At 34.6% G+C, this 24,842-nt stretch overlaps 2 long non-coding RNA genes and 1 pseudogene across 6 annotated transcripts in view; all 3 read right to left on the bottom strand.

The window, feature by feature from the left end:
• Nucleotides 1–7,500: 7,500 nt before the first annotated feature.
• On the bottom strand, nt 7,501–7,909 carry LOC118682231 (uncharacterized). The gene is made up of 2 exons (XR_004977985.2): nt 7,788–7,909; nt 7,501–7,696 (listed from the first exon to the last, which is right to left on the bottom strand). It is a non-coding gene; the product is annotated as an uncharacterized lncRNA (long non-coding RNA).
• Nucleotides 7,910–11,972: 4,063 nt separating this feature from the next.
• Nucleotides 11,973–13,333, bottom strand: LOC138855964 (tigger transposable element-derived protein 6-like; annotated as a pseudogene).
• A 2,015-nt stretch (nt 13,334–15,348) lies between these two features.
• LOC118682254 (uncharacterized) overlaps nt 15,349–24,842 on the bottom strand; it is a 43,138-nt gene continuing 33,644 nt past the window's right edge. Inside the window, exons 1-5 of one of the 5 annotated variants that reach the window (XR_011395429.1) lie at nt 19,678–22,497; nt 19,517–19,592; nt 17,244–17,334; nt 15,651–16,200; nt 15,349–15,578 (exon numbers count right to left, since the gene is read on the bottom strand). This is a non-coding gene — a long non-coding RNA (uncharacterized lncRNA). Of the gene's footprint in view, nt 15,579–15,650; nt 16,201–17,243; nt 17,335–19,516; nt 22,498–24,842 lie in introns of those variants that run through there. The other 4 variants (XR_011395428.1, XR_004978023.2, XR_011395430.1 and 1 more) reach the window with 4 other exon arrangements.

The following is a 24,842-nucleotide window of genomic DNA, read 5'->3' as shown; positions in this document are numbered from 1 at the left end:
CCTAAAAGTGGGCGGTGCCACGCCCACTGACAAATTTTGAACACGGTTCCTATTAAGTCATTTTATACCATCCTAGAGATAAAATTTAATGGCTCTGACGTATTTAGTGTTTGATTTATCGCGCTTTAAGTATTTTTTAACAGTACCGTTATATGGGGAGTGGGCGGGCTTGTCACCCGATGTAAGCTCCCAGTGAATTTGGTTATTATAGCTTTAGCGGCTTAGGAGATATGTACATTAAACTCATTAGGGGCGGGAGCACGCCCACTTAAAAAAGAAAAATTTAAATGGAGATGCCCCTTCTTAATGTGATCCTGTGTACCAAATAACAGTCTTGAATCTTATTGCAGAGGTTAGTTATGGCAATTTATTTGTTTTTGATTAATGGCGTTTTGTGGGCGTGGAAGTGGTCCGATTACGCCCATCTGCAATACCAAGAAACATGTGTACCAAGTTTCATGAAGATATCTCAATTTTTTCTCAAGTTACAGCTTGCACGGACGGACGGACAGACTGACAGACGGACGGACAGACAGTCACCCGGATTTCAACTCGTCAACTTCATCCTGATCATTTATATATATATAACCCTATATCTAACTCGATTTGTTTTAGGTGATACAAACAACCGTTAGGTGAACAAAACTATTATACTCTGTAGCAACAAGTTGCGTGAGTATAAAAGCACCAAACGTACATATTATATGTTAACAAATAGATTTGGTTCTCTAATCCAAGTGAATTATATTATATAATACAAGCAAAAAATATCAATTCGTCAAGTCGAAAATGTGCACAGATGTTGATGTAATTTTTGATGGCTTACCAAAAATACAGTAATTGGATATGAAAATATTTCTAAGCAAATAAAGAAATAATTTCATTAGTAATTTTGTTGCTTCTGAAATTGGTTCTATCAGCACATGTAAACATTTTAAAATTATATATATTTTAACTAAACGCAAAAGCGATCAAAAATCGCTATGTACCGACGAAAAGCCACAAAGCTTTTCAAAATTAAACACGTATCTGAATTAACATACAAAATACAACTAAAAAAAATAAAATAAATATTATTTTTGCTATAGCAACAAAGCACATTAGTTGTTTTGAAAATATTGCACTTTTAAACTTCTGCCTATGGGCAAATGTGCAGCCATAATCATTATACTTATACGTACTAATAAGCCTATACAAATTTTGTTTAGACAAAAAAAATATATATACCAAGACAACAACAAAATGTACAAGCAAATATCAAAGCTAAAATAAAGAAGTGTTTTGCATGCATACCCAGGAGGCAAACGTTTTAATAAACAACTGAATTTTAATTAAATCAAGTGGAATGGGTAGAGTAAATTGACGTGAATTGTAACCGGTATTTAGTGGCAGCAATTACTAAGCATTCCGCATAGCCCCTCGTATAGCCAAATAACACTTTGGCCGAAAGTTTGCGTAAGCTGGATGGATTTGTAAAGTAAATAGGTGTTGTGACTCTGTATCCTCTGGTTATCGATAAATAGAAGGAATTGATTGTACCACTTTATTTGAACAGATGCCAATAACAACCAATAAGGCATCTCAAAAATACTCGCACAACATCACATTTCGTTCTATTAATAAATTTATTTAAAAATTACATGATTGTGTGGTACTATTTAGTCTGCATACGACCACGCTCTCAGTCGAAGTAATAACAGCGGTATTATCAATTGCTCACCCACTGCTCCAGTTGAGTTTTGTGATTTCGGGTCCCTTATATTTAAAGGTTCACGCCATTATCAGCCTTTAAAGGGATTGTGGGTTAAGCGAATTAACTGCAGATGTGCGTTGGCTGTGTATTGTATGAAAAATGTTACTATGATCTTAACACATTCATGAATGCGTGTATTTAGTACTTAATAATGGTGCTTTTTGGGATGAATATTGTAGTAAAAAGAGAAAGAAAATGCAAAACGAAACTCAGTAGAAAAAAGGGGTATCGAATCAACATATTGCTGTTTCAGATGTTGATACCATTTGAATTGAGTTTGATTTTAAATTCATCGTTGACTGTAAAACAAGCAGTAAACGATTTTGTTGTCTATTAAATGCAGGCGTTGAGTAGCGCGGAACTTGCTGGGACGAAGCAATTATAGCAGGCAAATAACATTAGCACACGTTTGACATTTGCTTTCTGAATTGAAGCATACAATAAAGCAATTGTGTCTGAAATTCGATTATGCAAGACGCTTCATTGCACCCAAGTAAGTGTATACATGTAGTATAAGGGAGGTAGTATGTATATCCAACAACATGCATTAAGGTTTCCCTTCAAACGCTGGTACTTAGCGCACACAAATAAATTACAAATTTTCTGACAGCTTATGTTGCTGTTAATCGAGCCTATAAATAAATGTTTCTCTCTAATTGCATAAATTGAATAATTATTGAATTCTGTGTAAAGTAAAATATAAGTATGATGATTTGATTGTTCCATTAGTTTAAATTAAATAAGTTAAAAATTGCGATTCCGGTTAATTGAAGGAAGTTTTTACGTCTGTTGATGTAGAATGTAAATATTATAAAAATATACTTTTTCAACATCCTAATGCTCAACCCTTTAATATCAGGATATATTATTTAGCGGTTTATCTATGCCCTTAATCTGATTCATACAATTTTCATTGCAAAGTATTTAAGAGAGATTTCTCTGTCAAAATTGATCATGGACACAAGAAATCCATACATTATTTTTAAAAATTCCTTTTTAACAGAACTTTGTTCTTATCATATTTAGTTCACTATTCCAAGATGTTATCAGAATCCGTCCAAAGTTTAGCTGCTTATTTATAAATATTCGAAATCATTCTAGGAGAAACATACTTAGACTCATTACTAATTTTGCTCAGCTGACACAATCTTAACGCGTCTAGCGATTGGGATGACGAGATTTTGAGAGCTCGTAGCTTGAATATTTGTTTACGGATTTGTGTCAAATTTTGTCAGTGTGTTCAGTATAGTTTGCCACTTCATAAGGGCTCGTTCCACTTTGGTACAACGATCTCCGGTGGCTACTGCAATAGCTCTTCGCGCTAAATACGGTCGTCGTAATGCTCCTCCTGAGGGAGCTATTCAACGCATATTACAAAATTCGAAAATGATTATAATCGCCACGATAGTGTGCCATCTTCCTGTCAAAGAAAGACCCGTAATGAAGGAAATATCGCTGCCGTTCAGGCCAGTGTTGAAGCCAATCCGAATCAGTCGGTTCAACAACGTTATGCAAAGCTGGATCTCTATCTGATGACAACATGGCAAATTTTGCGGTTGGATTTGGCTCTGTTTCCGTTCAAGATTGTGTAATTTCTTTCAAAATAAGGCAAGAAATGCCGTTACCATCAATAGCGAGCGTTGTAATACAAAGTTGACCGAATTTTTTTCTCGGAATTTAATGTAGTCGACGCTGACGATCTCTATTTTCAACAAGCCAATGCGCCCCTCATGTTTCACGTCTAAACATGGACACATCGCGCGCAAAGTTTGGCTACTCGTTAATTTCGAGATATGGTCCAATCCAATTGGCCGCCAAGATCATGCGATTCACGCCTCTAGATTATGTTCTCTTGGAGTTTGTTAAATCCAAAGTTTACGCCTATCATCCAGCCATGCTCGGGAAACTCGAGAACATGGCAATAACTTATCTGCATAACATAAATAGCAAAACCCATTTGAACAAAATTTAAAAATCTTCTTTTTGATAAACCCTTCATGCTCTAACCGAGAGTATTCAGATAATATTGTGTACAGCCCCTCAAACGTATAATTTCCTACTTTCTCTTGAACCTTCTCCAGTGTATCTACATTTACAATCAGTATATCTTAAAAAGTATTCACTTATAACTGTTCCACATTATCATAAATTATTTGGCCATGTAAAGTTTTAGAATTTCACATGACAATGTTATCGGATCTGGGAATTTTGAGTATATGAATATCCTTGTTTTGACAAATTATCAAATCATAGGTAGGTAGAAGTGCTGCCCCTTCTGGCTCAATTAGCGCTGGATGTGCAATTTTGATGGACTATCGTATAACCTCTATAATATTGTTATCTCGTTTCATCTTTGCGCTCAAACCATATTGTAATCTCAATGAAAGTACTTATATCCGCCATACTTTTTGCGGACAGCCATTCAAGGTTTCGTGCCTGATGTGCTCCAAGTATTCTGTGTCTGGTTTGTGTTAGAGCTGGACATTCACAGAGAAAGTGGGCAACGGTTTCTTTATTCCATTCTAGCTTGCAGCTCCTGCAACTATTGTTATAGGGCAGAACTATTTTTTTCGTATGTTCTTCAAAATGCCAGTGCCCCGTCATAGTAGCTGTAAGTGTGAAAATACTATCACTAGACCTATGTAATAAGTCCTCAGTTCTAGTCCTATCATACTTGGGCCATATATTTTCTTTGCCTTACAGTTGGTTGTTGGTTTCCATCTGTACTGAGCTATTTGTTCAAAGTGAGTAGAAAGCTCTCTTTTGAGCCCCATGGGACCTTTCTATACCTACTATTCCGCTTGGAATATGCATTTGCCTGTAATATTCCTTATTTTGATATAGGTAATTAGCACTGTAAGTTACCGTATTATAATGAAGGTGTAAGTATCACTAACGAAGCGAACTAGAAATGACTATATATAAATTCTTAAATGTCTTAAAACGCCCATATATGTATGCAAATATATATGTATACCTACAGTGTGAAGATAAAATCTTCATGTTGGTATTATGGAATATTGCTATGTAAAAGTGAGGCGACCTGCGCAAATAAATAACAACAACAACACAAATAAATAACTTTGAAAATGGCTATGCATTTAAATTATTTTACATTTTATTTTATTTTTCTTTTTATATATTTCCCCTCACTTGTTCTTCAGCGAACAAACCGATTGTGGAACGAAAAAGAGGCAATATAAATGTAGATTGAGAAAAGAAGGTTAAGATAAATTTAGCAGTAACACAATTTCAATATTGCTACTCATGTATAATTCGTTGCCATTGGGTATCATAGGTTACGATAGATTAAGAGGTCGGTTCTAAGAGGGATCTCACTTGGAGAGCTTAAAACGCAGATCCATTCATAATATCATAAACAAATCGACAAAGTGCTTTTAACCTATTTCAAATTTGTTGCTATGGCTAATATCAGTTTCGGCTATGTTTTCTGGTTCACCGAAGATAAGACTACAGATATGTTTCAGCCTCAGACTTGCAACGGCAAAAATGGAGGAGGATGTGCCTTGATATTTCCACAACACCCTCCTCCATGCACCTTTGACAACTATCGTCCGACAATGCGCTTAACCGCATGAATTGCTATTGAACAGTGTCCAGTAAGGAATCCTACGATTGCGGCAAAATATACTTTACTCTAGGCAAAAATGATATCGTGCTTAAACGCACGACGGCATTGGAGATCTAAGTGATGTAGAGCTAATTCGCTTCCGCGCGGTGCATCCTGGGTAATGCTAAAGGATCTGCGGCCTTCACGCTCTCTCATATCATAGTTTATTTAAATTACGGATATCTTTTTAAATAAGACAGGAAAGATCTAGATATAGACCCAAATAAATGGGTAATAGATATTTAATAATTACTCCTTCTTTTTATCAGGCTTTGAGGCAGAGTTGGATGTAAGAACCTTTAGAATTCTCCCCGACTTACTGTTTTAATTGAAAAAAATTATGTTTCGGGGGGTTTATAAGATCGAAGGCAAACATTTTGTATCGAATTCTCTCTTCTAGCATAGACTGCTACGTTTAGGTTGGACTGTCTGTAAGAAAGTTCGCAAACTTGCTAATAGACTAGGAACAAAAATATATTCGCACCTTCTGACTCAAAATTCTGTCTGATAAGTTTCAGGCCGGATTCTTATGTTATATTGGTCTATTGGATATGTTTCAAAATTGAGTGCTACAGATGGTCGTACCTTTTATATAGGCTTATAAGAGCTCCTAGACAGTTCGAGTTAGAGTAATTCCCACTGAGACTTACGACATTTAGGATTATTATTCGCGTTTCATTAAAAAGTTATTGCCCTTTATCTGCTATATTTATGAAAAAAGTAACGAAATCTGTTGCGTCGTCTCCACAAACTAAACCATTGCCGCATAAAGACGACACTAACGGTATTCGTGTGTTTGCAATATTTATTTAAATGAAGTGTTTAGATAAAGTATGAATAGTAGAGTGAATGATATCTTGTACTACATATATTTGAAATAGTATTTGCAGTTGTTGCTGAACTTAAATTGCCGTATCGAGAACAAGTAATACCTTCGCAAACTGCCTAAAATGTAATGCCTAAAATGTAAGCCATATGCAAACTTGGTCGGTTGGTATTGACATTTAGACATTGGCAAATGCATTAGCAGCAGAGCTTACCTCTTCGCTCATACTCAGGAGAGAGCAAGAAGCAATCGGTAAGCAAACAAGTTTAAAGGGTTTAGGGGTGCTATTGCTGTATTTTCATAATAAAATTTATTGTGGATTTTGTGGTGGAACTCGGAGGATAGCTAGAACTTTGCAAATACAAAGGGGTAATTCTACACTTAGATTGCTATGAATACGAGTATTCAAATATAGTTTTTATTCATTATCTGCTTTAAGATTAGAAATTTTTTCTGCCTGTCGGTTAAAAGCATTGGTTAGAATCAACAAGCTAAAGTTAGTAATTTCAGCAAGGGAAAAACTTATATTAAGCTTCTCAAGACATTAACAATGTTCCGCAATATTTATATTTAAAATAGTTTAATTTTTACTAAATGACTTCCGTATTTACTTTGAATATTTATACTCGTATATAAAGGGTGATCTATAATCTTCTTTTCTCTTTTTTTAAGAAAAATACTCAGAAAGTTCAAATTTAATGGGAAATGTTTATTATCATTCGAAAGAACATTCCTTGGAATTTATTTACTGAAGATTATCTCTTATAAATGTTGATCGCGGCTACGCCTCAGATGGTCCATCCATTAAGTCCACAGTTGATGACTTGTCCGAGCATTTCGGCTGGTAACTGACGAATAGCACGCGTGATGTTTTGCTTTAACACCTGAACCGAAGCGGGATTGTATGCATGGACTTTACAATTTACATATCCCTATAGGAAAAGGTATTACGGTGTGATATCACACGACCTTGGTGTAACCAACCGTGAAATTATTTGCTCACCGAAGTGTTCTCTCAATAAATCTATTGATTGATGCGATGTGTGTGAAGTGGCGATGTCTTGTTGAAACCAAATGGCGCCGAGATCACGAGCTGCAATTTCAGTCATCAAATAGTCAGTTATCATGGCGCAATAACGATCGCCATTGACGGTTACGTTGTCACAGGCATCATTTTTTAAGAAACCACCACACCACACCAACCGTTTTTTTTCTGGATGAAATGGAAGTTTTCGAATCTTTTCATGTTGCTCTTAGTCCCAAATGTGGCAATTTTGCTTGTTTACATACCCATTCAGCCAGAAATGGACCTCATCGCTGAACAAAATTTTACTCGGAAACGTCGGAACTTCTTGGAACTTTTCAAGAGCGGTAGGCCGATTATGTTGAACATTAGTTGAGTGAAGTGCGCGAAACACATTCTTGATAGAACTTGAATTTTCGTAATAAAGTTGAACGATTTGTAAACATTGTTTAGGCGTAAGTCCTTCCATGATGAAATACCAAACAATACCGAACAAAAATAACATGACTCACGAGTAATCTGTCAAAAACAGGTTATTGAAAAGAATACCTACTTGGATCATCCGTTATATTCAATATTAAGCACTATTCACTATTTAACCACGAGTAGTCACCAGTGTTATTTCTGGAGAATCTAAATACTTGTAGATCGCATTGCAGAAATTGCTTAAAGCACGCACTCCTACATATACACTCACAATTGTTAGTTTAAAACCCAATATACAATAGAAATAAATATGTGTATGCTCACATTCAAACCATGTAAATGGGTGTATATTGGTTTCCGATTTGACTGCACGCTGCCACGCTTCAAGCATTTCAAGTTAATTAAAAGCTTTGCTTTTTGATTAAAAATTTAGATATCCACACAACTACTAGAAACTATCTGTCTCCGATTTAATTAAAATTTCTTTCATTTGCGTTAAACATTTTGAGTGAAAATTTACTTTGCATTATTTTTGTTATTTTTCTAAACTTTTTGTTACAAATGTGGGTGCATTTTTATAATATATGGAAATTGTAGAAATAAGAAATGTAAATTTTTCTTATATTCACTTAGGTTAAAATTTAACGAATACCAGAACAGATTAGAATCGATGATAAACTGCCAGAGGCAACTAGACAGAGAATTCATAGTTGCTAGAATGACCTAGCAACGAAGTTTTGTGAAAGATCTACTGTATAAGGGCTGCCGGATTGTGAAGCAAAGACAGTTCAAATTAGAGTGTTGCCGTGTAAAGAGCATTTAAGCTAAAAGCAATAAGTTGTAAACTCGAATAACGAGCAATAAGTGTTAAGTTGTTGGAATTAGAAATATATGTAAGTGTATAGATATTAAATTTGGACTTTTATTTAACAATTCAGTGATCGAACTCAAGAGTGAGTTATAGTTAGAATTAATAAAATAGTCATACAATTTCTGAAGTTAAGTAGTTTTAAGTTAAGTTGTATAAAGTGGTCAGACTTTATATACTTATATACTCACAAAAGCTTTCGAAAATTAGCACCAAAATCACTGCAAGCGAACGGAACTGTTCAGCTGCTATTTACTGTGTGGTGAAGTTCTCCCAAATTAACGTTAGTGTTGTAAAAGCTTCTTACGCATAAGTTAATTTACTTCAATGTTGAACAATGCAACAAAAGAAATGTTATAAAATAACACTTTTACTTTTGGAAACGTTATGCCTTATAGTTTATACTCAGCCAATCGGCGTTTGGTTTCTGTCGGTTTATCACTCAAGGATCACCAACGTCATCAACATTTTCAAATCAATCTACGGTATTTCAAAAGTATATCTGAACAATATGCTACTTGAAGGTGAGAAAAGTAATACCATGTTTGTTATACTACTAGACCACAACTGTACAATTTAAAATACATTTTCGTAACCAAAAAGGAAGAAATTTCAAGCCTCAGTTGTTGTTCGTACGATTCATTGCTACAGAAAGGCTAATCTATTTTTGGGAAAAATTCAATTGATTAGCAGAATTGAATGGTTTCTTAAATTAGTGAAAAAGGAAAAAATGAAGAAATCTACATCGCTCTTTCGTCTGCACTAAGTACACTAATAAGCTAAAACAAAAGATAACTGTACGGATCTTCCTACTGCGATAACCTTCCTAACTTATTCGGAGTACCTTAATTTTTGTCCGCCGAAAATTCAAAACCACTATATTAACTATGCTTGCACCGAAGCTATGATACCCTTCATAGATGCATTTCATATACCAATTTTATATATAACTAAATATGAATGTAGGCCGTGTTTGTATTCAAAATAATACATTAAATATTCTTACTAGCCACGTCGTTTGCTGTAAACAAGCATCAAATCGAATAAAGGGTGTCTCACTGGGTATATAAACAAGCGAAATTGCCGCATTTGGGATGAAGAGCAACCTGAAAAGTTTCAAAAGCTGCCATTTCATCCAGAAAAAACCACGGTGTGGTGTGGTTTGTGGGCCGGTGGAATCATCCGTCCATATTTCTTCAAAAATGATGCCTGTGAGAACTTAACCGTCAATGGGGATCGTTACTGCGCCATGATAACCGACTATTAGAATTATGAAATTGAATCTCTCGTGATCTCGGCGATATTTGGTTTCAACAAGTCTAAAGTTTATGCGGATAATCCCGTCTCGATTCAGGCCTTGGAGGAAAACATCGAAATGCTCGAATGAGTCGTCGAAATTTGAGCTCAACGGATGGACCATCTGAGACGTAGCCGCGGCCAACATTTATAAGAGATAATCTTCAACAAATAAATTCCAATGAATGTTCTTTTGAATAATAATAAACGTTCTCTATTAAATTTGAATTTTCTGTGTGTTTTCTTTTTTAAGTAGGAATAGTCGAAATGAATCACCCTATAAAACAAAGTTTAGTTGCTACGTACGTAAGCGCTTTTTCACTGGTCCAAATGAATTTGGTAAGAAATTGTTAACAATATACGAGACAGTGGTGTAAACAAATCACGAAACACGCATATATGTATATACATATGAGTCAAGTTAATTAAGAATGTGCGCAATGTTTAGCACAGAGAGACAGTTTTTTTGTCCAGTTTTTAGGTTTAGCAAATCAGTTTAGGTAACGCTTACAATAGTAGCAACACTCAGGGGCAAATTACAGATGTACAGTTTGGTATCCCGAAATACTTGGCACAAAAAAAGTATTTAAACACATATTCCTTTAAAATATAGATGCAACTTGTATAAAACATTGCTGATAGTTTAATATGAATATCCGCTTTTTGATACACTTACAGTGGTTCATATGGTTTTTGGTGTTATCGTCAGAGTGGCAAACTGTGTGTCAGCGCTAATATGTAATGCAATTCATATACCAATTTCAAATAATACTACGCTGTTGTAAAAATTTTCCAGGTTGTAAATAATTAAGCAAATGAAGTCAAAGAGTTAGAACCGCAACTTGCTAAATAGTTAGTAAGAGTATATGAGCATAAAAGACCAATCTCTACAATGGTTTATAAAAATATTCTCAAGTATAATTTCTCGACGTAAATAGCATTCTTATAAGCTGTATAAACAAGAGTTTGGGCGAGCTGGTATCTTGGGGGTATTTTGTCAAAGCTTCTCTGATTGCTTCTTAGTTATTATTAATACCAATATCAATTAAATAAGCAATACATTTTGATGGCTTAAATTATTAATACAGTTGTTGTTCCGAAACTACTGATGCTGTGTACAAACTGATATTGTCATATAGACAACTGGTTGGACCAATACAGATTCAATAATGCATGAACATTTGACAGTAAAAACAATTTGTTCATTTGGATACCACATAGTTTGTTAATCGCTCAAAAAAAAAAACGCTCGTGACGTTTGGGCGAGAGTAGTGTTAAAAAAATACGATGGCGGTGTTTCAAAACACGTCTATGACATCGGAATCCTAATGATTAATGATTAATCCTGGCTTTATGCAAATGAGGCCGAAAGTAAACAGCAGTCGACTGTATGGTTGTTTCAAGATGAGCCGAATAAAACAAAATTTGTTCTCGCACAAAGTATATCCAAGCAAATGGTTGCCTAGTTTTTTGAAAAAACTGGACATGTCGCAACCTAGAACAACGCAAAACAGTAACTTCTGAGTGGTACACAATTATTTTTTTGCCAAACCAACCACCGAAAATGGATAAGTTCATCACGACAATAAGAGCTCTCACACATCGACAGAAACCCTAAGACTACATTTTTGAGCACTCAAAAAATCGATTTCATGATTTGAGTCCTGACTGAGCACCGAATGAATTATTTGTATTCCCGTACGTAAAAAATACCAAAATGTTAACGTTTTTCGGCACCTGAAGAGGTGGTTGATACGTTCAGGTTAAAGAATTGGTTTAAACGCATGAAAGAGTATTTGGATCTTAATGGAGAATATTTTGAAAAATAAAAAGCGATTTAAGATGATTAATTTTTTTTGTTCTGAAATACCGAAATATAAAAGGCACCACTCGTATCCACCATATCATTTCCAAACTATGTCCAAGTGTTTAAGCCAGGGCTTAGCCAATAACAGTTCATAAATATACTTACTCATAATAAGCGGACGTAATGCAATGCGTTTTGTAAAATGAAAAACCTTTTCTATGTAAATATGTATGTACTTAAGTATTTTAATACAGAAACATAGTAATTACATATACAAACATATTAAATCAAAATCAAAATTGCACGTTATCAGCACATTATAACACATACAAGTGTATTTTTTACTGTAAGTAATCTGTAATTTTTGACTGCTTTTGTTTTTTTTTATTTTATTGTAAAAGCAGTATCTAATACTATTGTGTATAGAAGATATAGCTATGGTCAAATTGTCATTTTCAATATTGCTGTAAACAACTCGTGAGAATAATTGTGCAGCTTTTAATGCCTCTTCTGCGGTAGGTAATGGTGCTTCCTTGACTTCCTCTTCCCCATCACTTTCTAGTTGTTCCTTAGCACTAATGTTCTGTACGATATTTTCATCGGTGGGTTCTTCAGATGTGAGGAGAGCACTATCGATGTCAACATAGTCTTCCCACATTTCGGGTGCTGCTGAAGAATCTGAATTTAGGTTTCGTGACCATAAAGATAAAGGAATGTCGTCTTCTTCATCGAATTCATATTTTGATATTTGAATAGGTAAACCGTCGTGGCGTTCAATGAATCCTGCATGTTTGAAACAGTTATGAATGGTACTTTGTTACATTTTATTCCAGGCATCATTAACCATCAGAATTGCATCTTGCACCCTTATTTTTGTAGAAGAGTTGTTTTCATTAGCATCAAGACAATTAGTCATTTTGAGCACAAGGTTCTTTCTAAAATTCGTTTTGAGTGATCGTATTATTCCCTGATCCATTGGCTGTAGTACTGATGTTGTATTCGGCGGAAGGAAAGCAAGTGTTATAGACTTTAAATCAGTAACATTTGGATGCGCCGGGCAATTATCAACCAGCAATAGAATATTTTTCTTCTTCTTCACCAAATCACAATCCCAATCACGAAGCCATTTCTGAAAAAGTTCTGACGTCATCCAAGCTTTATGATTGTTAGCATAATCGACAAGTAATGATTTGACACTTCTAAAACATCTTGGTTTTTGTGACTTTTCAATAATGAGCAATTTCTTCTTCTCTGTGCCACTCATATTCGCTGCTACCATGCCAGTTATTCTATCTTTCGACAACTTACCTCCACTACAATTTTCACCTTTAAATTTTAAAGTTTTATCCGGCATTAATTTGTAAAAAGACCAGTTTCATCAGCATTAAATATCTCATTATCAGAAAATTGTCTTCGTAAATTCGGCCACACAGATATCAACCAGTTTGTTGTTGAATTTTGATCAACAGACGAAGATTCACCGACAACTTTTCCAAACACAATTGAAGTTGAAAATACCAAAACGCGCGGCAAAACCATTTGCCTTTTCCTATAGCATAAGGCCACTGACAGGTATTCCTTTGTTTCTCATGTTTTTAAACCATTGAAATAATGCTTGATCAATATTTTCTTGTCGTGATTTTCAAAGCCTCTTCGGTTTCAAAACATTTGAATTGAACGATTGCTTAATACGGTTCTTGCTTTTAAAAATCATTGAAGTTGTCGAATGACCACGCCAAATTCCTTTGCGACACATCCTGAATTGTAAATGCTTTACGTCGTTGAGATGACATTTTTTCACAGTAACAAACGAAAAAGAATGCGTGACCTTCAAGCGTCAATTACTCACTGAGATTCCAAACAAAAACGAGCCACGTGCCGAACGTCGTCGAGAATCAACCAGAGGTGTTAAGAATCATGTCGGTCATTATAACCGGACATAATTTATTAAAAATGGGTCATAATAAGCGACATGTCAATGTTAGGGAAGTCATTATATCCGACTTTTTTATAAAGAATTTTATATGAAAACCAAACTTCGTAGTGTAATTACGTCATAATAACCGGTTGGTCAATATAGGCGGAGTTATAATAAATGGATTCTACTGTATATGTACTTAAATACTTACATACGGCATACGCCAAGTCGAAGTCGACAGCTACATATGAGGAAGTGAAAAAACCTATATTAAAGCGAGCATTTTAAAGAATGTTGGCATAGTTTAGTGTGGTTTGCGATAATCGTAAAATATGAACAAAAGTAGCGGTGCATTTTTTGAGCTAAACGAAGTCTTACCATGACAGAAAACAATTATTTTAATATGCTAAGTAGTATGTTTTAGTATATACGTACATATATACTTGTATATATATACATATACTTATTTAAACGCCCTGCTTACAGTCGGAGTTAGATCTATGAATATTACGGGTAAACTAGTAGCTAGGTGACATTCAGATCCTCATCTTCTTCTGAAGTAAATGACCTTTCTTAGAAATAAACTTCTGAGCACGATTTTAATAGCACGAATCGAACAGGAAGCGCTCAAATAATCACAATTATATGTTTGAGTTTGTATATATTTTTATTTTAAATTGGTGGGTAAAGGATTAAGTCTTTAGATGACAACAAAAGATAATAAAGTTTATCTCAATGAAATAATTAGTCATAACATCCTTTACTCATTGTACACTTCAGTGAAATAAATAAAATGATATTTAATTGAGACATAATTCAAAGACTAACGCAGACATCTGATTCTGTTAAGCATGCGACGAAGATATTTATTATTTACATACTTATGTATGACTGAGATCAAATAAAAACTTAATTTTTGTGAATAAGTATGGGTCAGTATTACCTATGCTTGAAAATTGAGCATCGATTTTTTAATAAAAGAATATTTCGTTTGTGTTTCTTTCAATGTTTTAATAATAGATTCAGTAGAGGTGGAACTTCAAGGGATAAAACCATTCCTACTCCGCAAGTACTCAGGGAGTATTATATCCTATATTTCATTTTTCATACTGTAAACTAAGTTCATGGTAAATAAATCAAAATGTTATTAACGTCGCAAATTCCACTGCCACTCAAACTGTTTTGATGTCATTGGACACTATCTTAAAAGTATTGTTGGTATAACTTACTAATCAGATTTGGAAAGCTACTTAAGCTTTTTTACACTTAACTCTTATGACCGTTAAAGCGTAAGCTTCTCAACCTTTCGAGCTTTTTCACGTTAATAGCAAAGATGTAAGTGTGCTCGATACACAATCTGAATGGAGCATAAAAAAGTAGGAGTAAATAATTTACACTGTTATTTATTCGTATGCGTACCACATAATATTCATATGTGACCAAAAACATTGTACTGTGTGTGAAGTCCTGCTAAAAATTATGTTGTTTAAGATTATAAGAAGTCATATTATGTCCACAAAAAATTGTCCCTGATATCTCTGCACAACCCATCCGAGATAATGCTTACATTGAGAGCTTTTTTGATATATGTGCCTGCTTTGTATTGAACATTGCAGGCCAATTCTGGAAAACCCAAGATGTAATCCACTAGGGTCTACATTTTAGACTTTACATTTGGGGTGATTTTGCTTGTTTCCCAAAACTAGTTGTTTCACCAATGAAAAACTTACTTACCTTTAATGACCTCAAATATATAAGAGAATTTTATTATGTAATTCTCTTTTTTAATAACAATCCAGTACAGGGATAAATCATATTTTATATACAAATTGTACATATTTCCATGCAAACATACATTCATATATCTGGATATAATACAAATCCAAACAATCACGCTTAACTAAACATATTTTAGTAATACTTTCTGCATATTCCTTTTGTCCAATTCAATATTAAAAGCTTTGGCTGTACAACTCGTTTTATGTGAATCTGCGTTGTCATTTTTGTTCAGAAACCCCGTCATCTAGTGCTGTACAAAAATAATTAAAGAGTTCAGAATATTTCATTCTTAAATCAATTCTAAGAATTTAATGAATAATACCTCACTGATATATATTTAAGTTTTTAACTCCTTTATGATATTTGGACGGATTCGCGCAATATGACAGTTGTATCTTCAAATCGTATGTTGGCCATTAAATGGAAACTAGATGTTTCCCCATGTAGTATTATTAATGCAGAACACTTTTGTTTTGTTACTGCAACTTATGCTTTATATCTTCAGAGGCACCACTAGTTTATCTTCTCTTAAACTTCCAAAGATACATTATCTGAAGTTGTCAAAATTTGAGATCCTGCCATTACAATGCGGAGTACTTTGGTTGCTACGCTATATTAAGTAATGCGTCAATTTCCGCAGACATTCGGGTCTCCTAAGTAACATGAGTAACCCTTGAAGAAGAAACGTCAAGTAACCCGCATTAACACGTGAGTTATGATTGGAAGAGAAGGCGTTTGACGAATCCACTGAAGGTGAAACCCCCGAATTGCCATTGTTTTGTCTTTTGGCGAGCGTGTAGTACAAATCCAAAATACCAGCATTAATGCATCTGCACGACGACATTTCAACCGCCAGGTAGAAATCTAATTACCTGATATGTACAATGAAAAAGCAAAAAATGGTGCAAAAGTGAAAAATGTGTTACAGAAATGTGACATCTCGTTTTTAAGTGGAAACAAGTCTCCCATGTAAATATGTATGTAGGTAAATTTCTGCGAAGAGAAAAATAGAAAGAATTTCCAAGCACACATTCCAATATACCAATAAACACATTATAGATACATGATACAATACTTGTATTATATATAATATACTTGTATATTGTATTAAATCGATATCTAAAACAGTCTTTGAGTTATAGTCTACTCAAAGACAAATGATCCGATCACTATCAAATATTTCTGCCTGTTGTATTCGCGTATAGTTTTCCATACAAAGACCTATTAATTATCTGACAAAAATCGAATTTTCCCAGACGAAAGCGAATTAATTTTTGGGTAAAACACAATTTTTTTCGACCATAAATTCGTACAATATCTACTAATTGAAAATTTTTTTTTATGTTTCATTCACGGATAAGGCAGATTTATTGCAGCGGTGGAGTCGAAGATTGCATGTAACTCGAAAAATATTTAATTTTATGAATAAATTTACTCGTATCCTTAAAATTTTAAAACAATTGATAGAGTAGTTTATCTTTGTATTTCTCAAAAATCGCCTTTTTTAATAAAACATATGTGTGCATAATCAAAAGCAAAAAAAACTTGAACTATATGTAATATCCAATACGACAAACTAATTTCTTGGGGATGTTTAATTCAAGCCTAAGTTAGTACTTATATGCTTTTTATGATTGTTATGCAAACAAAGAAAATGTTATGTATATTTTCTCTACAAATAGGCGCTTTGACAATTCGAGGAATATCGCAAACCGACGACGACTGAGAATAAATAATTGTGTAAAATTTTTTTCAGAAAAATTAGGTGGATACTTTCTAATTATTTACTTTTTATTGAGAAATGACACAAAATTTCTTTGAATCTTGAACCATGAAAAAAGAAAAGAAATATGGTGCCAAACTGACCTTAAGGTGGTTATTTCTACAGTAAGAATGAAACAAAATTGATAAAAACCTTTTTAAAGCAGCTTTGTCAATGGCTGTAAGTTTTATCTTCAATTCCCATAAACATTTATGTTAAGAATATCATGTGATAATCTTTTGCTCTGTAAGTTGAAAAAAAAAATAAAATTAAAACATGAAATCACGCTGTATAATGATTTTAATAACAAATTTTAGGAAACCGATGTAGTGGATTTTATTAGCAATTTTTACAATGTTTCGAATAATATGACTATATCTCATATTTTCAGTCAAAAGATACAATTTTTGATTTATTAATATTGTGTTTCACCTGATTTAGGAATATATCGTATACATATATCTCCATTTACATATTGTAGCATCAAAAAAAATTTTTTATATTTAATGAAACTTCTCAATATCGTAGGCATTTCCTAAAGAGCCAATTTCTTTTTCGTAAATGCATTTCGCAAGATGTGATTTATTGCATTAAAAATTACCTTGAACTGTTTGCTAGTTTAAAGCAAACGATCAAAGCATTTAAGAAATTTTCAAGAAATATCTAAGACAAGCTTGAAATCTTGGAAAATAGTATAAGAACATTAGGGAGATGCGTCACATATATCGAAGTAAAGCTATGTGTTCACACATATTGGGTAAAAAGCTAATAATATAGGTATGTTGCATACAAAAATGCATGCGATGGAAAAAAATATGAAGACAAAATGAAGCCAGCTAGCTTAAGGAAAAGAGATGCAAAGAAGAGAGTAAAGAAGCAAGCAAAGAATTTGAAAATAACTAATACAAAATGCATGTAATTTTTCTTGATTCAATGTAAAAATTTCTTGAACGTTGGAATAATGCCAATTTTTGTGTTTGTACGCCAGCTTGCATTGGCCGTAGGCCTAAGCCAGCTAACAACCAAGATTTCCTCATTTTCTAGTTTAAGGATCAGCTTGAGTGCGAACAAAGACCAAAAGCTTTCAATTTTTAAAATATTTTATAACTTTTTAAATAAATATTCATAGTTCTGAGTAGGTCCTCGGTAGGCATAAAATTATTTTTTTTTTGTTTCGAATATTAGGCTATATATATCAATCGATACTGTGAAGAAGGGTGGTTATGTCTCATTATAATCGTTATGCCTGCTATCTCAGATGGGTCTAACTGGCCTCTACATTGGCTCTTGGTTTCGTAAAAAGGAATTCACCATTCTTCCAATAGCTGGCTCTAGCAATCTGTATCTGGCGATATATCAGAGTGATAAAGTGTATGAGAATTGTCGAAAATAGGGATTAAGTACATAATAAACATCGTCGATTCTCTTTCTGAGTTGGGCAAGTGAAAAAGGTCGTGGTTAAATCGCGATGAGCCTGGACAAACAAATAGCCAATTCACTGTTAGCAAGATTTTTCAGTTGGATTGAGAGGGTCTCATCTACTATGATCTCACCCTTTACGGTCAAGCTCTTATTATTCGGACTTGTACTGTCAACAGTTGAACTATCTGACCGAAGCAAATACACCGAAGCGGCCAGTTTTGGTCAATGGGGAAGGGATTGTGGTCCATCTGGACAGCGCCAGACCTAAAATATTAAGAGTGACTCGCCAGAAGAGCTTGTTTGTCTTATAGAAGCACCTTTTAGTTCGGACCTAGCACCAAGTAATTACTACCTGTTTCTATCTTTGGCGAATGATTTTGATGCTAAAAATTCGCCGACAGAGAAGTTTGTGACAAACGAGTGTCCCAGCAAATAGGGACGACGATGTCTATGAGAGTGTCATAGAGAAATAATCCTCATAATGGCAAAAAGTTATCAAATGCATATGCGACTTTTGTTTTTACTAAATATAACCCTAAATTTAATGCAAAATTAATGGATATTTTTACTAAACCTTACATTATATCTACCACAGGAGTTAAGGTCACAACTAAATATATTTTTTAAGTCGGAAATAATTAAATAAAATTAAAGAAAATTCTTTATGCTCCTCATGGGAGTTTTACGTTAATCAAAAATATATTTAACTAAAAACTAAACTTTATTATGTATAAATCTACTCAAAATCCAAAATACGAATATAATGTAATCTCTGTCTTATGTACTCATATTCAATTCCATAAAATGTGGGACCAATATAAACATTATTCGAGGATGATGCCGATGAAATATCTGCGACATTCAGTGAACATTTTTACTGAAACGTTGATCTTTTTTGACGCAAATTCTCATTAGAGTTCTTAAGCATAATATATTGGTGCAGGGGCATATGTACATTCATAGGTACAAACAAGGTATATAGTGGGTACATAAATGGTGCATACCTGCTATGGACATAATGGTATCTGTTTGACTTGTTGTGAGGAGGGCATTCGAGGTGTTTTAGTGAAAGAAAATCGACTAAAATGTGAGAAATAATTATTGTTTAGTATTTATTTATGTAGATTTATGTTTGTTTGGTCTATTGCATTTATGGTATACACACCACCACGGACACAATGTTTAGAGCCACCGTCGGTACTATTCGGGTTACTGTCGATGTTTGTAGTTGAATGTCTGCAATGAAACATAGGAAAATATAGAAGAGAGGCAAGTAAAGAAAAAGAAGTAAAGTGTGCGGAATGGAAAAATTTGTTATACCCATTTAAGTCAAAGCAAACATAGTAGAGCTTAGAGTAAAAAGAATTATATTAGTTATCCTGTTACATAACTTGTGTTATGTTCATAATAATTTTTTTTTGTTTAATCTTGAAAAATATTATAAATTTAACATGTAAGGAACTGCTAAGTTCAGATGTAACCGAACATTTTATACTCTCGCAAAGTCAAATGGTATACTCGGTTTAGATTTCTTTGCGGATCTTGCCGCCTTGTTCTATGTTGACCGATATTTTGGGTAAAAAGTCAGCTATAGGCACTGGGGTCCACATATTCAGTACCTAGGGGCTTGAACAGTTTTGACTCGATTTATACAATTTTTGGTCACAAGGTGGCATACTTCAAACGCATTATTCACGCAAAGTTTTACCCCGATACAATCATTTTTGCTCGATATGCGTAGTGGAAAGTGACAGAATCGAATGGAATTGAAAATGGTGTTAAATGGAAATAGGCGTGGTTGTAGTCCGCTTTCGCCCATTTTGGCACTATGAAATAGAAATATGAAAAAAACGTTATGCACCGGTGCCACGCCCACTGTCTAATTTGAACGCGGTTCCTATAAAGTCATCTCATACCATCCCAGAGATAAAATTTAATGTCTCTGGCGTGTTAGTGCTTGAGTTATCGCGCTTTTAGTAGTCTTTAACAGTACCGTTATATGGGGAGTGGGCGGAGTTGCCACCCGATTTCAACATATTCACACTGTAGGCAGAGGTTCCAAAAACATTTGCTTCCAGTGAATTTTGTTATTATAGCATTAGCGGTTTAGGAGATATGCACATTAAACCTATAAGGGGCGGGACCGCGCCCACTTTTAAAAAAATATTTTAACTGCAGATGCCCCTCCCTATTGAGGATGGCGGTCGTCGCCTTTTGGATGGCATCAACGGTTTCCTTTCATGGCCTAATGGCAGGGTGCCATATCAGGCGAATACAAAAAGTTTGGGTTCTTTTTGGCCTTTTTAATGACGTCTCCTGAATGTTGAATTCTGTCAAAATACGAGAAATCGACGCTGTGGATATTGATAATTCCGGTTCCATATATTAAAGAGATGATTTCGGCTCTTTTTTATTGAATTCACGCACAATTTTCGTGTTTTTTTCGTGAATACGGCTACGGGATAGACAATCATCGCGATAAACTTGTTTCATCATTTGATGAGTTTTGGTAAAAGTTTTACCAAGTTTAAAACAAAACTTAATGTTGGCTCTTTGTTCGATGCTCATTTTCCGACCGACACTACAAATGTAATGTCACATGTAGCGCGATATCTCAGCAACACTGAAGAATACACAATTGAGGGATAACGATTTTAGACAGATGGCGCCACTAGAAGCCGCGTTGTTTAAAAAGTCCTGGAACTTTTGAATTGTACCTTGTAATTTATGGGCCCGATACTGTAAACGACCGTGTAGCACAAAAGTGGTTTGCTAGGTTCCGTTCCGGTAATTTCGATGTCAAAGATGCACCACGCTTCGGAAGGCCTGTCGTCGAAAATTGCGATAAAATCATGGAAATAGTGGAAACAGGACGTCACGTGAGCACTTATTTAATTGCTGAAGATTTGGATAATCTTGAATTAAAAAAAAGGCTCGATGTTTGGGTGCCACACGAACTAACGCAAAAAAACATGATGGACCGAATTTCCATCTGCAAATCGCTGCTGAGTCGCAACAAAATCGACCCGTTTCTGAAGCGGATTGCGACTGGCGGTGAAAAATGCGTCACATACGGCAACATCGAGTGCAAACGGTCGTGGTTAAAGCTCGGAGAAGCGGCCCAGACGGTGGCCAAGACCGGAGTGACGGCCAGGAAGGTTTTTCTGTGTGTTTGGTGGGATTGGCATGGAATCATCTACTACGAGCTGCTCCCCTATAGCCAAACGCTCAATTCGGCCCTCTACTGCCAACAACTTGACCGCTTGAAGGCAGCACTCATCCAGAAGAGGTCATCTTTGGTCAACAGAGGCCGAATAATGTTCCATCAGGACAACGCCAGGCCACACACGTCTTTGGTGACGCGCCAGAAGCTCCGGGAGCTCGGATGGGAGGTCCTAATGCACCACGTGATTACCATCTTTTACTGTCCATGGCGAACGCGCTTAATGGTGAGAAGTTGGCCTCAAGAGAGGCCTGTGAAAATTGGCTCTCCGAGTTTTTTGCCAATAGGAACACAGCCTTCTACGAGAGTTATAATGAAGTTGACATCTCGTTGACAACAAGTTTACGAATCAAACGGCGCATATTTGACTAAAATCGGACAAATGTACACAAAGTTATCATCTCTTGAAAAATCAATAAAAAAAACCGAATGAACTTTTTACTTGACCTAATACATACATACTTGTATTAAAAAGGTGAGATGTCATCATTAAGTTGGTGTGGAAGGTGTTTGTTGTAACCCAGCAACAATGAATACAAACAAAAAAACTAAAGACGAGGGAATAAGCAGGTCGAAACCGACCTGTGTTAAAGTGGACGGTTCCCTGGGGGGACACTTTCAACGAGGGAGACGAATTCGTCGCCGGTAAAGGGTGAGGATAATAATCCTTGGGCAGGGCGGAATCGCTAAGCTAAATATATCGTTAATATATGAATATCTCTACTAGTGACTGTGACTGACTGTGTTGTGTATAACGTTACATAATATATATATATATAATATTATATATACCATACATAATATATATATGCAATTTATAAATTTATATTTGAGAAACTTTAATTTATCATTATATCCGATGGTATTTGAGCCTAGAAATTCGAAAAAATTGCAATATAATTAATATTTGAATAGTCAATCAAATCAAATTTTGAATTATCATCAAAGTTATTACTGCTTTTGTCTTGTGGCAGCTAGTTGCTATATTAAATTTTATTGGGTATATTTCAATGAAATTGAAAAGTTTTACATATTACTTTTTATCTAAAAAACAAACCTCAAACCGGATTTTGTTTTTTTCGGATCTTATTCACATACTATTATTGAGAGTTTTATTTATTTATTTTATTGTATGAATTTCAGTTATATATTTTAGACATTGACCTATATTTTCGGTAAAAAGTCAACTATAGGCACACCTATTCAGTACATATCAGGAGCTTGAACAGTTTTGGTTCGATTTAGACAATTTTTGGTCACAAGGCGGCATACTTTAAACGCATTATTCACGCAAAGTTTTTCCCAATACAATCATTGTTGCTTGATTTGCATAGTGGAAAGTGAAAAAATAAGATGGAATTTAAAATGGTGTTATTTGGGAAATAGGCTTGGCTGTAATCCGATTTCGCCCCTTTTCGCACTATAATATAGAAATGTGAGACGAATATTATGTAGCGAATTTGGTTGAAATTGGTTAAGCAGATCCCAAGATATGAATTTTACCTAAAAGTGGGCAGTGCCACATCTACTGTCTAATTTTGAACGCGGTTCCAGTACCGTCATATGGGGAGTGGGCGGGGTTGTCATCCGATTTCATCCATTTTCACACATCGATAGAGGTGCTAAAAATATTTGTTCGCAGTGAATTTTGTTATTATAGTTTTAGCGGTTTATAATGTGATCCTGTATACCAAATAACTGTTCTGTATTTTATTGTGGAGCTAAGTTATGGCAATTTATTTGTTTTTGATTAATGGCGTTCTGTTGGCGTGGCAGTGGTCCGAATACGCCCAACTGAAATACCAATCGTCTTACGGTACCAAGTTTCATAAAGATATCTTAAGTTTTACTCAAGTTACAGCTTGCACAGACGGACGGACAGATAGTCACCGGATCCTAATCATTTATATATACAAGTATATAACCCTATATCTAACTCGATTAGTTTTTGCTGATACAAACTACCGTTAGGTGAACACAATTATTATACTCTAACGGGACATTCTAAAAATAGCGTTAAAGTCGTGAATACTTGTTAATTTTTTAAGAGCATATACACGCAAAGTGAATATTTCACAACAAAAGCCAAGTTCAGAGTGAGCACGTGATTTACGATGTTAACGAATTTACATTCTTTTCAATGGATTTTGAAGTTAAATGTATTTATTTTATGTTACAAAATTAACAAAAACTAACTCGTGTTGTAGTTAATCTTGAATCGATATTTTACTTTACGCTGCATTTTATGTACGGCTTTAATATGTAAAAATTCGTGTAACTGGCCAAATTTGCCTATATGCGTATAATTGCAATAAACGAGTATTAAAGTCAGCCATTTCATTTAAAGTCAAATTGCCTTGCAAAACCGTTGCTTTGGCCTGTTGGTTTGCTTTAATTTAGCAGTTTTTCATAATCCTGATAGTTCTGCCCATATTACGGGAATTGATAAAGATTTAATACTCAAAGTCTCAACTTTGTTGCAAGCCATACCTTCGGGTTACAAAATTAATTCAGCGAAATTTGGAGACTATGCTCTTGAAGCCACAAAGCAGCTGATTGGCTGCTTGTATCGGGGGTAAAGCTTTGCGTTGTCTAACCAAAACTGTTCAAGCCCCTAGGTACTGAATATGTGGACCCCCGTGCCTATAGTTGACTTTTTTTACCGAACTATTGCTCAGCGTGTAAGATATACTTGTATGTATAATTGAAATTCATACAATAAAATAAGTAAAAGAAATTTTCGATAATAGTATGTTAATGTGTCGAAAATGGGTTGAATCGGATCAATAATATACTTAATATAATTTTTCATAATTTGAGTAAATTTAGTTTACAAATTGCTCTAATTAATTTCACTGTGAATGTAAAGAATGAGGCAACAGTCCCTACTTCTAATTAATGAAATATATAAAAAAATCTCAAACGAGTATACTATTTGACTTTTCGAGAGTATAAAATATTCGGTTACATCCAAACTTAGCCTTCCTTACTTGTTTTATATTATGTTTACCATTTTTGGTGAAAATTTCAAAACGATATCTCATCTAGAACCATTTATGGCCGCGGCTCCAATAAAAGCAAAATTCTTGGCCATAACATTAAGTCCA

This window comes from Bactrocera oleae, chromosome 3 (assembly GCF_042242935.1).
Source record: "Bactrocera oleae isolate idBacOlea1 chromosome 3, idBacOlea1, whole genome shotgun sequence".
Lineage (NCBI taxonomy): Eukaryota > Metazoa > Arthropoda > Insecta > Diptera > Tephritidae > Bactrocera > Bactrocera oleae.
This window is presented reverse-complemented; position numbering and strand designations above follow the sequence as displayed.